This window comes from Somniosus microcephalus, unplaced genomic scaffold (genome assembly GCF_052327205.1).
Source record: "Somniosus microcephalus isolate GS21.2 unplaced genomic scaffold, FLI_Smic_1.0 unresolved_chr2, whole genome shotgun sequence".
In the NCBI taxonomy this organism is placed as follows: Eukaryota; Metazoa; Chordata; class Chondrichthyes; order Squaliformes; family Somniosidae; genus Somniosus; species Somniosus microcephalus.
The window spans coordinates 36,827,367-36,843,108 of record NW_028225180.1 but is presented as its reverse complement, the minus strand read 5'-3'; positions in this window follow the sequence as shown (position 1 = coordinate 36,843,108).

Sequence of the window (15,742 nt, the reverse complement as noted above, 5' to 3'; positions counted from 1 at the left end):
CCTCTTCCGAGGGTCTGGCACTCTCTGCTTCAGGGACCTCCTCCTCACCAGCTGAAAGCAGGAAGGCACAAGAGTAGCTTTACAGTGAGGACAGGGCGTCAGCGAGGGAGGCATGAGTGGTGGCATTCAGCGCATTGGTCGGACAGTGGCAAAGGATGTAGATCTGATGCGCTAGGGGAACGAGAGAGGTCCAAACGGTCATGTTCTTACCATCAGGTCGCAGCACAGGGTCGGCATCTCCAATGGCAACAGGGCCAACCACCCGGCCATGCATGAGTCGAGCCACGCTCTCCTCCAGCTCACTGAGCTCCTGGGACTGGGCACGGCCTCCCCCAGTGACATTCTGGCTCTTCAAATTCCGGGCCATCTTGGCCTGCAAGAGAAAGGACGGCCTCTAAGTACATTGTGGTGGCCTGTTGTTGTGTGCACTTCCTCCCATGGTGGAAAGCTTGGCCAGTGTGGTGGCCTGTTGTTGTGTGCACTGCCTCCCATGGTGGAATAGCTTGGCCAGTGTGGTGGCCTGTTGTTGTGTGCACTGCCTCCCATGGTGGAATAGCTTGGCCAGTGTGGTGCCCTGTTGTTGTGTGCACTGCCTCCCATGGTCGAATAGCTTGGCCAGTGTGTTAAGTGCAGAAAGTGCTATTGAGGATCATGCCAGTGCCATAGCTGCGGGAGGAGGGCTGGCCATTAGGCCTTTGAGGTCCCTTTGCCCATAATGTGAGGTGCACATGCAAGGGTGAGGAGGACACTGGAAAGGGTACTCACCTTGACCAACCGACTGAGGTCGTTGTACTTCTTGCAGCATTGGTCCGCACTCCTGGGGACATCGCTGTTGACTGACACCCTGTGGGCGATTTTCCTCCAGGCTCTCCTGTACTGCCTCCTGGGAGCCTTCTTGCCACTGTCCGGGCACAAGATCTCTTTGTACCTTTCCAACCTCCTAACCAGCACACTCAAAGCATGCTGGGAGAAGCGCTGCGCTCGTTCACGGGCCTTCTCCATGGCTTCAGGCGCTATTTGGGTCCACCAGCAGTGTTCAGGCCTAGCTGCAGGGCTCCACTATCCAGGGCGTGGCTGCAGACAAAGTCGACCCTTCCCCCTTTAAGAGCTGGCCGGCGTCAGGGTGCCTGCTGTCAATCAAAACATGACCGCACCTGCACTGCGCCCGGCCTCGGCGTTATCAGTCCGCACCGCCGGCTTAGCGCCTGAAGATAGGAGTGCAACGCCAGTTTCAGCACTCGCCCAAACTCTTGGCCAGCTCTACTGAATTTCGGTGAAGTGACCTGCAGTTTCCGGCGGGCGCTAACTTTAGCGACCGCCCGACTTTACCGCCCCAAAAGTGGCTATACTGAATTTCTAGGCCCTGATGTTTTACCGACTGAGCCAGCTGGGCTCACGCTCTTTTCACAACACAGCGACATCCAGTGGCTGATATTGAACATTGCATCGTTCACATTCTTTATTTCATTCTGCAGTCATCCCGTCTGGCGGGGACCGACAACAATGGCTTTGGTCTTCCCTATATTTAATTGGAGAAATGGCTGCTCATCCAGTAATGGACAATTTAGAAACCGTGGAGGGGGTTGAGAGAGGTGGTGGTGAGGTGGAGCTGGGTGTTATCAGCATATATGTGGAGACTGACACTGTGTTTTCAGATGATGTTGCTGAGGGCTGGCATGTGGATGAGCAATAAGAAGGGGCCAAGGATAGATCCTTGGGGGACACCAGAGATGATGATGAAGGAGCCGATAGAGAAGCCATTGCTGATGATTATCTGTTTAATGTTGAATAAATCCAATAATAGCGCCTCAGAATTTTATTCTGAGGGTCCAGGTCTTTGTTGAGGGATTTGGCAATGGTAATGCTGTTGAATATCAAGAGGTGGTGGTTACAGGCTCTCTTGTTGGAGATAGTCATTGCCTGGCAATTGTGTGGTGCGAATGTTACTTGTCACTTATCAGCCCCAGCCTGAATGTCGTCCAAGACTTGTTGCATATGGGCACGGGCTGCTTCATTATCTGAGGAATTGCGAATGGAACTGAACACTGTGCAATCATCAGCGATCATCCCCAGTTCTGACCTTATGTTGGAGGGAAGGTCATTGATGAAGCAGCTGAAGATGTTTGGGCCCAGGACACTGCCCTGAGGAACTCCTGCAGCGATGTCCTGGGGCTGAGATAATTGGCCTCCAACAATCACAACGATATTCCTTTGTGTTAGGTATGACTCCAGCCAGTGGATTTTTCCTCTGATCACTATTGACTTCAATTTTACTAGGGCTCCTTGATGCCACACATGGTCAAATGCTGCCTTGATGTCAAGGGCAGTCAATCTCACCTCACCTCTGGAATTCAGCTCCTTTGTCCATATTTGGACCAAGGCTGTAATGAGGTCTGGAGCCGAGTGGCCATGGCAGAACCGAAACTGAGCATCAGTGAGCAGGTTATTGGTGAGTAAGTGCTGCTTGATAGCACTGTCGATGACACCTTCCATCACGTTGCTGATGGTTGAGAGTAGACTGATGGGGCGGTAATTGGCCGGATTGGATTTGTCCTCATTTTGTCGAGTGGACATACCAGGGCAGCTTTCCTCATTGTCGGGTAGATGCCAGTGTTGTAGCTGTACTGGAAAAGCTTGGCTAGAGTCGCGGGTTGTTCTGGAGCACAAGACTTCAGCACGAGAGCCAGGATGTTGTCAGAGTCCATAGCCTTTGTTGTATCCAGTGCGCTCAGCCCTTTCTTGATATCACATGGAGTGAATCAAATTGGCTGAAGACTGGCTTCTCCGATGGGGGGACCTCAGGAGGTGGCCGAGGTGAATCATTTCACTCGGCACTTCTGGTTGAAGATAGTTGCAAATGCTTCAACCTTATCTTTTGCACAGCGTGCTGGCCTCCACCATCATTGATGATGGGAATGTTCATGGAGTCTCCTCCTCCCGTTAGTTATTTAAAGATCCACCACCATTGACGACTGGATGTGACAGGACTGCAGAGCTTTGATCTGATTTGTTGGTTGTGGGATCGCTTAGCACAGGGCTGTTTTTGAAGCTTTGTATGCATGGTCCCCGTCTGTGTTTATTCTTGCTCACCCAATTCCCGGTGCATGCATTTGAAAGGATTTTGTGATGGGTCTGCTACTTACACGTTATACCTTTGCACTGAACCTAAAGTCGCAGTTAACTGGCGATTGTCAATGTCTACTTTCACTCACACAGCCCCATAGGCTGAGAGGGTGGGTGTGTGAGAGAAATGCGCTGCACAGATGGGATTACTGCAGAAGGAAATGCAGAATGTGAACAGTGTAATGTTTCATGTTAGCCACGAGCGGTCGCTGCGCAATATTCAACCTAAGATCCCGCATAGCTCAGTTGGTTAAACATCAGCCTTTTAATCTGAATGTCCAAGGTTCATGTCCCTATTAAATTGCTGCTTTTAAATTAAAAGTTCTCAATTCTATCTCTCGTGCAACCCTGTAACACTTGAGTCTTTCCTGCTTCCGCAATAAAACTCATTAATATCTGCTCAATGTTTGCCGCAACACAGATTTTTCAAATATAATTTATTTTATAATATAATTATTGTATGTTTTAAAACTTTGCAACTAAACTGATTTTTGATAAGGTATTTTCCAATGTCATGGCTTTCCAGTGTAAACTGGGTCTTGCTATCATTGATAAAAGCAACACCCTGGACACTCAGATTAAAGTCTGAAGCTCTATTTTTGGATTTATTTAACATTAAACAGGTTTCCAACATTGTAATCATTCATTTCTACGATACAACCGTTCCTTAACTAGATTTCAGCTACAAATTTTAAACTCATCATGAAAGCCAGAAACCAAATTGGTATTATTCTTTCATACTGTGCAATTTTTCCTTTACCATTTATTACCTTTAGAAATTAAAGTTTGCTATGTCTCCCATGACATATATTAATCGATTGAACTTCAAAAACTGGTCAAGAATGCCTTCCTTCAATTCTATTCCGAATAAGAAATGCACAAAACCTCTTCATTGAAACTTACAGCACAGAAGGAGGCCAATCGGCCCATTGTGCCTGTGCTGGCTCCTAGACAGAGCAGTCGTGTTTAGTCCCACCTCACCGCTTTTTGCCCATAACTCTATAAGTTCCTCATTCTCAAGTGTCTGTCCAGCTCCCTTTTAAACTTATTGTACAATCAGCTTCCACCACCTTTTAAGTCGTTCACATTCTGTATTTCCCTCTGCAGTGATCCCGTCTGTACAGTGCATTTCTCTCACACCCCCACTCTCACTGCCTCCCATAGGCTTCACTTCTCAAATACCCCCCACCCCGCAAACCCCCGCTATGCACTTTAATTTTTTGTTTTTTATGCGGCTGCGTGAATGAAAGTAAAAATTGATCTTGAGCTAACTGCAACTGTAGAGCCAGGTCAAAGATGTAGTGTAGATGTAGTGTCCAGGTTTCAAGGCCCTGTTCGGGCATTGCTTTTATCAATGAAAACAAATCCCAGTTTACACTTGAATGCCATGCCATTGGAATATACCCTATCAAAGATCAAAGAAGGCCATGTACAGTGGTTGGTGTTGTTCCCTGCATTTCTCTTGTAATTGATGTGTGGTGAAGATCATGTCCATTGTGCCCCTTAGTGGGCGGAATGCGCATTGCGACTCTGGGAGGAGCTCTTCGGCCACTGGGAGAAGGCGATTGACGAGGATTCTTGCGATGACTTTCCCTGTGGCAGACAGCAGGGAAACTCTTCTGTAATTACCGCAATTAGATTTGTCACCTTTCTTGAAGGTGCAGCCTTCGGTCGCCTGAGGAAGAGAGTGTTTGAAGACCAGGACCTCAAACCCATCACTAAGCTCATGGTCTACAGAGCAGCAGTAATACCCGCCCTGCTGTATGCCTCAGAGACATGGACCATGTAAAGCAGGCACCTCAAAGCACTGGAGAGGTACCACCAACGCTGCGTCTGCAAGATCCTGCGAATCCATTGGCAGGATAGGCGCACCAATGTCAGTGTTCATGCTCCGGCCAACATCCCCAGCATCGAAGGTTTGACCACGCTCAATCAGCTCCAATGGACGGGTCACATCGTCCGCATGCCCGATATGAGACTCCCAAAACAATCTGTCTACTCAGAGCTCCGGCACGGCAAGTGTGCCCCAGGTGAGCAGAGGAAATGCTTCACGGATACCCTCAAAGCCTCCTTGATAAAGTGAAACATCCCATCGAGACCTGGGAATCCCTGGCCCAAGACCGAACAAAGTGGAGGAGAAGCATCCGAGAAGGCGCCGAACACCTCGAGTCTCTTCGCCGGGAGCAAGCGGAAGACAAGCGCAGGCAGCGCATGGAGCACACATCAACCCAAGCATCCCACCCACCCGTCCCTTCAACCACCGTCTGCCCCACCTGTAACAGAGACTGTAGATCCCATATTGGACTCATCAGTCAACTGCAAACTCATTTTTAATGTGGAAGCAAGTCATCCTTGGTTCCGAGGGACTGCCGAAGAGAGGGACGCTATCAAAAAAATCAGGTTTCCTTGCAAAGTTTTAAAACATATAAAGATATAAACATATAAAAAGTTTGAAATCAATTTATATTTGTAAAATCTGTGTTGTGGCAAACGTTGAGCAGATAATAATGAGTTTTATGGAAACTGCAGGAAAGATCAGCTTGAAAGACTCAAGTTTGACAGGGTTGCATGAGAGAGAGGATTGTAATTTAAAAGCAATACCTGAACAGGGACTTGAACCCTGGACTCTCAGATTAAAAGTCTGATGCTCTACTGACTGAGCTATGCAGGCTCACAGGCACAATTCTGCGCAGCGACCTTCCATGGCTAAGATGGAACATTACGTTGTTTATGTTCTGCATTTATTTCTGCAGTAATCACGCCTGCACAGCACATTTCTCTCACACACCCAATAAGTCGCAGGCCCATTCGGAAACCCTTTCAAATACGTGTGCTGGGAACTGGGGCTCTAAGACTAAACACGGACGGTGGAAAATGCAAATAAGGCTTCAAATGCAAACCTGTGTAAAAATGTGAAAAGAGCATAAGAACATAAGAAATAGGAGCAGGAATAGGCCGTCCTTCTTAGGCAGTCCATCGGAACTGAGGATGATTTGCTTCCACATTAAAAATGAGTTCTCAGGGGACTGATCATTCCAATGCGGGACCTACAGTCTCTGTCACAGGTGGGGCAGATGATGGTTGAAGGGGCGGGTGGGTGGGGTGCTTGGGTGGACGTGTGCTCCTTGCGCTGCTTGCGCTGGGCTTCCGCTTGTTACTGGTGAAGAGACACGAGGGGTTCGGCGCCTTCCCGGATGTTTCTCCCCCGCTGTAATGAGGTCTGGAGCTGAGTGGTCCTGGCGGAACACAAACTGAGCATCAGTGAGCAGGTTATTGGTGAGTCAGTGCCGCTTGCTAGCACTGTCGATGGCACCTTCCATCATTTTGCTGATGTTTGAGAGTAGGCTGATGGGGCAGTAATTGGCTGTATTGGATTTCTCTTGCTTTTTGTGGACAGGACATGCCCGGGTAGCTTTCCGCATTGTCGGATAGATGCCAGTGCTGTAGCTGTACTGGAACAGCTTGGCTAGAGGCGTGGCTAGTCCTGGAGCACAAGACTTCAGCACAACAGCCGGGATGTTGTCAGAGTCCAAAGCCTTTGTTCTATATAGTGCGCTCAGCCCTTTCTTGATATCACGTGGAGTGAATCAAATTGGCTGAAGACTGGCTTCTGTGGTGGTAGGGACCTCAGGAGGTGGCCGAGGTGAATCATTTCACTTGGCACTTCTGGTTGAAGATAGCTGCAAATGCTTCAACTCTATCTTTTGCACAGTGTGCTGGCCTCCGCCATCATTGATGATGGGAATGTTCATGGAGTCTCCTCCTCCCGTTAGTTATTTAAAGATTCACCACCATTGATGACTGGATGTGACAGGACTGCAGAGCTTTGATCTGATTCGTTGGTTGTGGGATCGCTTAGCACAGGGCTTTTTTTGAAGCTTTGTATGCATGGCCCCCGCCCGTGATTATTCTTGCTCACCCGCTTCCCGGTGCATGCATTTGAAAGGATTTTGTGATGGGTCTGCTACTTTCTGGTTATATCTTTGCACTGAACCTAAAGTTGCAGTTAACTGGCGATTGTCAATTTCTACTTTCACTCACACAGCCCATAGGTAGAGAGTGGGTGTGTGAGAGAAATGCGCTGTGCAGATGGGATTACTGCAGAAGGAAATGCAGAATGTGAACCATGTAATGTTTCATGTTAGCCACGGGAGGTCGCTGCGCAATATTCAACATATGATCCCGCTTAGCTCAGTCAGTTAAACATCAAACTTTTAATCTGAATCTCCAAGGTTCAAGTCCCTGTTAAATTGCTGCTTTTAAATTAAAATTTCTCAATTCTATCTCTTGTGCAACCCTATAAAAACTGAGTATTTTCTGTTGCCGCCATAAAGCTCATTAATATCTGATCAACGTTTGCCACAACACAGATTTTTCAAATATAATTTATTTTATAATATTATTTTTATATGTTTTAAAACTTTGCAACTAAACTGATTTTTGATAAGATATTTTCCAATGGCACAGCTTTCCAGTGTAAACTGGGTCTTGTTTTCATTGATAAAAGCAACACCCTGGACACTCAGATTAATGTCTGAAGCTCTATTTTTGGATTTATTCAACATTAAACAGGTTTACAACATTGTGATCATTCATTTGTACGATAAACTATTCCTTAACTAGATTTTAACTACAAATTTAAAATCCGGGTCTGAAGTCCTTTAATTCAATACTCTCTTCCTCAGGCGACCGAAGGCTGCACTGGCACACTGAAGGTGGTGTTAGAATTGTCATTGACGTCTGCCTTTGTTGACAGTAGGCTAGAGTCAGAGACATAGAGTCATAGATTGATACAGCACAGAAATTGACCCTTCGGACCATCATGTCATAAGAACATAAGAACATAAGGAGTAGGAGCAGGAGTAGGCCATACGGCCCCTCGGGCCTGCTCCGCCATTCAATAGGATCATGGCTGATCCGAACTTAGACTCATGTCCACTTCCCTGCCCTCTCCCCATAACCCCTTATTCCCTTATCAGCTAGGAAACTGTCTATCTCCGTTTGAAATTTATTTAATGTCACAGCTTCCACAACTCTCTGAGGTAGCAAATTCCATAGATTTACTACCCTCTGAGTGAAGAAGTTTCTCCTCATCTCAGTTTTTGAAAGGCAGCCCCTTATTCTAAGATTATGCCCCCTAGTTCTAGTCTCACCCATCAGTGGAAACATCCTCACCGCATCCACCCGATCAAGCCCCCTCACAATCTTTTTTGTTTCGATAAGATCGCCTCTCATTCTTCTGAATTCCAACCAGTAGAGGCCCAACCTACTCAACCTTTCCTCATAAGTCATCCCCCTTATCTTCGGAATCAACCGAGTGAACCTTCTCTGAACCGCCTCGAGAGCAAGTAATTCTTTTCTTAAATATGGAAACCAAAACTGTATGCAATATTCCAGGTGTGGCCTCACCAGTACCCTGTATAAATGCAGCAAGACTTCCCTGCTTTTATACTCCATCCCCCTTGCAATAAAAGCCAAGATTCCATTGGCCTTCCTGATCACCTGCTGTACCTGCATACTAACCTTCTGTGTTTCATGCACCAAGACCCCCAGATCTCTTTGTAATGTAACACTTTGCAGTTTCTTTCCATTTAGATAATAACTTGCTCTTTGATTTTTTCTGCCAAAGTGCATAACCTCACACTTTCCAACATTATATTCCATCTGCCACATTTTTGCCCACTCACCCAGCCTGCCTATGTCCTTTTGCCGGTTTTTTATGTCCTCCTCACCCACTGCTTTCCCTCCCATCTTTGTATCGTCGGCAAACTTGTATACATTGCACTCGGTCCCTTCCTCCAAATCGTTAATATAGATTGTACAGAGTACGGGTCCCAGCACCGACCCCTGCAGAACACCACTAGTTATTGATTGCCAACCCGAGAATGAACCATTTATCCCAACTCTCTGTTTTCTGTTAGATAGCCAATCTTCCACCCATGCCAGTATATTGCCCCCAATCCCGTGATTTTTTATCTTGTGCAGTAATCTTTTGTGTGGCACCTTGTCAAATGCCTTTTGGAAGTTCAACTACACCACATCCACTGGTTCCCCTTTATCCACCCTGTTTGTTACGTCCTCAGAGAATTCGAGCAGATTTGTCAAACATGACATCCCCTTCGTAAAACCATGCTGAATCTGTCCGATTAAATTATGCTTATCCAAATGTCCTGCTACTGTTTCCTTAATAATGGACTCCAACATTTTACCAACCGCAGATGTTAGGCTAACTGGTCTATAGTTTCCAGCCTTTTGTCTGCCTCCCTTTTGAAATAAGGGCGTTACATTAGCAGTTTTCCAATCTGCTGGGACCTTTCTTGAATCCAGGGAGATTTGGAAAATTACCACCAATGCATCCACAATCCCAACCGGTACTTCTCTCAAGACCTTAGGGTGTAAGCCATCAATTCCAGGGGATTTATCCACCTTTAGTTCCATTATCTTACAGAGTACCACCTCCTTAGTGAATTTAATCGTGTTTAGCTCCTCCCCCCTATAGCCCCCTGTTTGTCCAGTGTTGGGATATTTTTAGTGTCCTCTACTGTAAAGACTGATACAAAATATTTGTTCAGCGTTTCTGCCATCTCCATGTTCCCCACCACTAATTTCCCGGTCTCGTCCTCTCAGGGACCAACATTCACTTTAGTCACCCTTTTTCTTTTTATATAACTGTAGAAACTCTTGCTATCTGTTTTTATATTTTTTGCTAGTTTACTTTCATAATCTATCTTCCCTTTCTTAATTAATCTTTTAGTTATTCTTTGCTGGCTTTTAAAAGCTTCCCAATCTTCTATCCTCCCACTAGATTTGGCTACATTATATGCCCTTGTTTTCAGTCGGATGCTATCCTTTATTACTTTACTTAGCCACGGATGGCTGTCTTTTCTTTTACGCCCCTTTTTCCTCACTGGAATATATTTTTCTTGAAAGTTGTGAAATATACTCTTGAATGTACACCACTGCTCCTGTACCGTCTTACACCTTAATCTATTTTTCCAGTCCACTTTAATCAACTCTGCTCTCATACCTTCATAATTTCCTTTATTTAAGCTTAGTACGCTGGTTTGAGATCCAACTCTCTCACCCTCCAACTGAATTTGGAATTCAACAATGTTATGGTCACTCATTCCAAGGGGATCCTTTACTAGGACATTTTTTATTAATCCTGTCTCATTACACAGGACCAGAATTAAGATTGCCTGGTTGGTTCAGTTACATACTGCTCAAGGAACCCGTCCCTAATGCACTCTATGTAATCTTCCTCAAGGCTGCCCTGCCCAATTTGATTTGTCCAGTCAATATGAAAGTTAAAATCCCCCATGATTATAGCTGTTCCCTTATTACAAGCCCCAACTATTTCCTGATTTATACTCCGACCAACAGAGTTGCAACTGTTAGGAGGCCTATAGACTGCCCCCACTAGTGACTTTTTCCCCTTATTATTCCTTATCTCCACCCAAACTGTTTCACTATCCTGATCCTTTGACCCAATACCATTTCTCACTATTGCAGTGATTCCATCCTTTATTAACATAGCCACCCCACCTCCCTTTCCTTCCTGTCTGTGCTTCCTAATTGTCAAATACCCCTGGATGTTTAGTTCCCAGTCATAGTCACCTTGCAGCCATGTTTCTGTAAAGGCCACCAGATCATACCCATGTGTAGTTATTTGTATCGTCAACTCGTCTATTTTGTTACAAATGCTGCATGCATTTAGATAAACAACTTTTAAATATGTTTTGTGACCATTTATTCCTGCTTTTACCCACTTTACTACTCTACCTTTATCTTTATACATTCTGTCCCTTCCTGACACGCTCTGGTTTTTAATTCCCCAACTGCTACCTTGCTCTATTGCCTTCTCCACTGCCATTTTTATTTTTCGCTCTCTTGAAACGTCCCCCCCCCCCCCACTAATTAGTGTAAAGCCCTCTCTACAGCCCTAGTTATTTGATTCGCCAGGATTCTAGTCCCAGCACTGATCAAGTGAAGTCCGTCCCAACGGAACAGCTCTCTCCCATCCCAGCACTGGTGCCAGTGTCCCAAGAAGCAAAACCCATTTCTCCCACACCAGGCTTATGGCCACGCATTTAACTCTCTGATTTTATTTACCCTAGCCAAATTTGCTTGTAGCTCTGGTAGTAATCCAGAGATTATTACCCTTGTGGTTCTGCTTTTTAATTTGTCCCCTAGCTGCTCATACTACCTCAGCAGAACCTCTTTCCTTGTCCTTTCTATGACGTTGGTACCAACATGGACCACGACAACTGGATCCTCCCCCTCCCACTCCAAGTTTCTCTCCAGTCCAGAGGAGATGTCCTTAACCCTGGCACCGGGCAGGCAACACAGCCTTCGGGACTCTCGCTCCTGGCTGCAATGAACTCAATCTATCCCTCTAATGATACTATCCCCTACCACTACAACATTTATTTTTACTCCCCCCACTTGAATGGTCCCTCGTTCCACGGTGCTGTGGCCAGGTTGCTCATCTTCCCTGCAGTCCCTGCTCCTGTCCTCACAGGGAGTAAGAGCCTCGAACCTGTTGGAAAAGAGCAAGGGCTGCGGCTCCTCCAACACTACCTCCTGGATCCCCGTACCAGCCTCACTCATAGTCACATGCTCCTGTCCCTGACCACGGAATGCATCTGAATTAGTTAATCTAATTGGTGTGACTACTTCCTGGAACACAGAGTCCAGTTAACTCTCCCCCTCCCTGATGTGTCGCTGTGTTTGAAGCTCGGATTCCAGCTCATCAACATGGAGCCGGAGTTTCTCGAGCAGCCAACACTTACTGCAAATGTGATCACTGTGAACATCAATGGTGTCCACCAGCTCCCACATATTGCAGCAGTAACACATCACCTGCTCTCCCATTCTATGTAATTAATGAAATTTATTATTTTTATTTTTAAATACCCTCTGCCCCGATTCTAGATGATGAATATCACACCTGTATTTAATTGAACTTGCCAACTTATAAAAGTTTAAAAGGGAAGGAAAAGTGCTCACCAACAAGCCGATCACCTACCAGCTTGGCTGTGATGTCACTTTTGAATTCTGACCTCCCCTTGGAATTTTGCCAGTGGAGCCTCTTTAGGCTGCCTCGCCTCGCTGCTCTAACTCGAATCAACACCCGCTGCTGCTCCCGGCTGCCTCGATGGGGCCTCGCCTCCCTGCTCCGCCTCCGCGATGTCTGCTAATCCTGAGACTGGCAGGAAAACAAGGCAAAAAACAAAACAAAAACAGCACCTAACACCCCACGTACCCTAACTCTCTCACTTACCCAATCCCTCAACGGCACTCTCTGCTACTCGCACTCCATGCTGCTCGCACTAGCACCGGTCTTTTTATACTGTTTGTTCATAGCCAAATGAGTCACCCCTGGTCATTGGTTAGAGAACTGGTTTTCAGTGCCTGCCAATTAACTGCTACTGCAGTGTTACCTTGGTTTATTCTTCTGAAACCAAAAGAATCCCAAGATGTCCGCACTGGCCATCAAACCCTATCTATTCCCTCATCGCTATTTGCCACTCCACCAATTTTTGTGTCATCTGTGAACTTACTGATCATACCTCCTACATTCATATCTAAATCATTAATGTACACTACAAACAACAAAGGACCCAGCACCGATCCCAGCAGTACACCACTGGACACAGGCTTCCAGTCACAAAATCAACCTACGACAATCACGCTCTGCCTCCTGCCACTAAGCCAATTTTGGATCCAATGTGCCAAATTGCCCTGGATCCCATGGGCTCTTAAATTCTTGAGCAGTCTCCCATGTGGGACTTTGTAATAAGCCTTACTGATTTCCATGTAGACTACACCAACTGCACTACCCTCATCCACCCACCTAGTCACCTCGAAAAATTCTATCAAAGTGGTTAGACATGATCTCCCCCTCACAAAGCCATGCTGACTATCCTTGATTAATCCTTGCCTCTCCAAGTGGAGACTTATTCTGTCCCTCAGAACTTTTTACAGTAATTTCCCTACCACTGATGTTAGGCTCACTGGCCTGTAAGTCCCTGGTTTATCCACACTACCCTTCATGAATATTGGTACTACGTTAGCTGTCCTCCAGTCCACTAGTCCCTCCCCTGTGGCAGGAGAGGTTCTGAAAATTTGTGTCAGAGCCCCTGCAATCTCCTCCCTTGCCTCACACAGCAGCCTGGGATACATCTCGTCTGTGCCTGGGGATTTATCCACTTTAAGCCCGGAAAAACCGCTCGTCCATCCTGCCTCTCAATAAAAACTTGTTCAAGTATATCACAATCCCCCTACCAGATTTCTATGCCTACTAGTGTCCCGAGGTGTGGGAAGTGGTCCACGTTGTCCAAGGCATTGTCTTGGATTTTCATAATCGGGGGGGGGCAGTACTGTGTGGTGGGGGCAGGTTGGTAGAGGACCTTTCTCATATGGATGTTTAGAGTAAGGCCCATGCTCTTGTATGCTTCGGTGAAGGTGTTGACGATGGTTTGGATTTTGACCTCCGAGTGAGCAGAGACGCAATTGTCGTCTCCATATTGTAATTCGACGACAGAGGATGGGACAACCTTGGATCTAGACTGGAGGCGACAGAGGAGGAACAGTTTCCCGTTTGTTCTGCAAATTAGCTTCACTACAGCGGGGAGCTTACTGAGGGTGAGATGGAGCATCGCAGGAAGTAAGTTCGAGAAGAGTGTTGGTGCGATGTCATAGAAACATGGAAACATAGAAGACAGGAGCAGGAGTAGGCCATTCGGCCCCTCGAGCCTGCCCCGCCTTTCAGTAAGATCATGGCTGATCATCAACCTCAACTCCTCCTTCCCGCTTGATTCCCATATCCCTTGTTTCCCTTCGAGTCAAAAAACTACCACAAATGACAACTTGAATTTATATGGCACCTTTAACGTAGTAAAATGTTCCAAGGAGCTTCACAGGCGTATTAAAAGACAGAAGTTTCACACCGGGCCACATATGGAGAAATTAGGGCAGGTGACTAAAAGCTTGGCCAAAAATGTAGGTTTTAAGGAGCGTCTTAAACAAGAAAAGAGAGGTAGAGAGGCGGAGAGGTTTAGGCAGGGAATTACAGAGCGATAGGGACCTAAAAGCAATTTGCCTGTGGGAGGCTGGATAGCTCAGTCGCTAAAATATCGGACTTTTAATCTGAAGGTCCGTGAAGCAAGTCTCTGTCTGGGTGCAGTTTTAAAACCAAAACTCTCAACTCCTTGTTTCATGAAACACAAGTCATTCATGCTGATCTCATCAATATATTTTAAAGATTTGGCACAATCGCAGTGCTTAAAGGTTCATTGAGTGGTATTTTTGAGATCATCAATTCTTACCTTAATGCAGTCCCATGAAACGAACATTTCAAGCTGTTATTTCCTGCTGCCTCATTAAAACTCATTAATATTTGTGGAATGTTTGTCACAACACTTTTTTTTCAAATATAATTCTAATATTTTCTAAATATACTTTAAAGCTTTGCAAGCCAATCTGTTTTTTCTGACATAGTATTTTATAAAGTCACTGCTTTCAAGTGTAAATTTTGTGTTGCCTTCATTGACAACTGAATTTTTAAATATATTATATTTTCTATTAATAATTTATATAAATATTTACTAAATATATTTTAAAACTGCACCTATTAGTGTGATTGATCCTTTATTGGCCCAGAAATACAGGTCTCCACGGCTGAGTACGCATGGGGTACTCACCCATAAGCCCAATGGAAGTGCTGGTTTCGTGCAGGCACTGCGCATGCGCGGGAAACCGGCACTTCCATTCCCCTGAAAGAAGGGGTTCAGAAGTCGAATGCATGCGCTGGAGAGGCTGCGCATGCGCATCGAACTTACGTTTTTTATTCAGATTTTCCCGGGAGGGTAAGTCTCCAGAAGTTACACATATAAAAAGCAGTCACAAGGCCTGCTTTTTACAAGGTAAGCGGTAAATTAATTAAAATTATAACATTTTTTCTACTGGTTTATTATTTTTAAATACTTTAAAGAAAGTATGTTAATTTTGAGCCCCGTTAGAAAATAAAATTATTTTTTCAAAAATTGTTTAAAATAGTTATTTCATGTTATTTATAGTTTATTTAAAAATGGTGATTTTTTTAAAAATTTATTTGAAGATTTAGTGATGTTTTGGGGCTTATAGTATTTATAAGTTTGACAGCCCTTCCTGTCAGACTTATGAATGAAGCATTCCCTGCTACCATTGGCTCGCCATGGCACACGTGATCCCAGGGGATGCATCGAACTAGCTGCGCCCCTGGGATACGCAAGCACTGTGCGCCGGCAGTTGGAGGAGGCCAAGGATCACAATTCCACGCGGGCCCACAGCACAACCGCTTGCGCACTAGGTAAGTGCTGGTCGGATGCTTGCACCCGCAGGATACACCCGACCCGAATTTCTGGGCCATTATCTTTTATCTCTATCCACATGAATTCTATTTCTGTCTTGCTGCTAGCGGCATCACTTTTTTTCTAACGCCATTATGTTATCTTTAATAAGTACAGCTAACCCACCTCCCATTTTTCCCTCACTCAATCTTTTCTAAATATGTTATACCATGCAATGTTTAATTCCCAATCCTCATTTTTCTGGTAGCCATGTCTCAGTGAAAGCA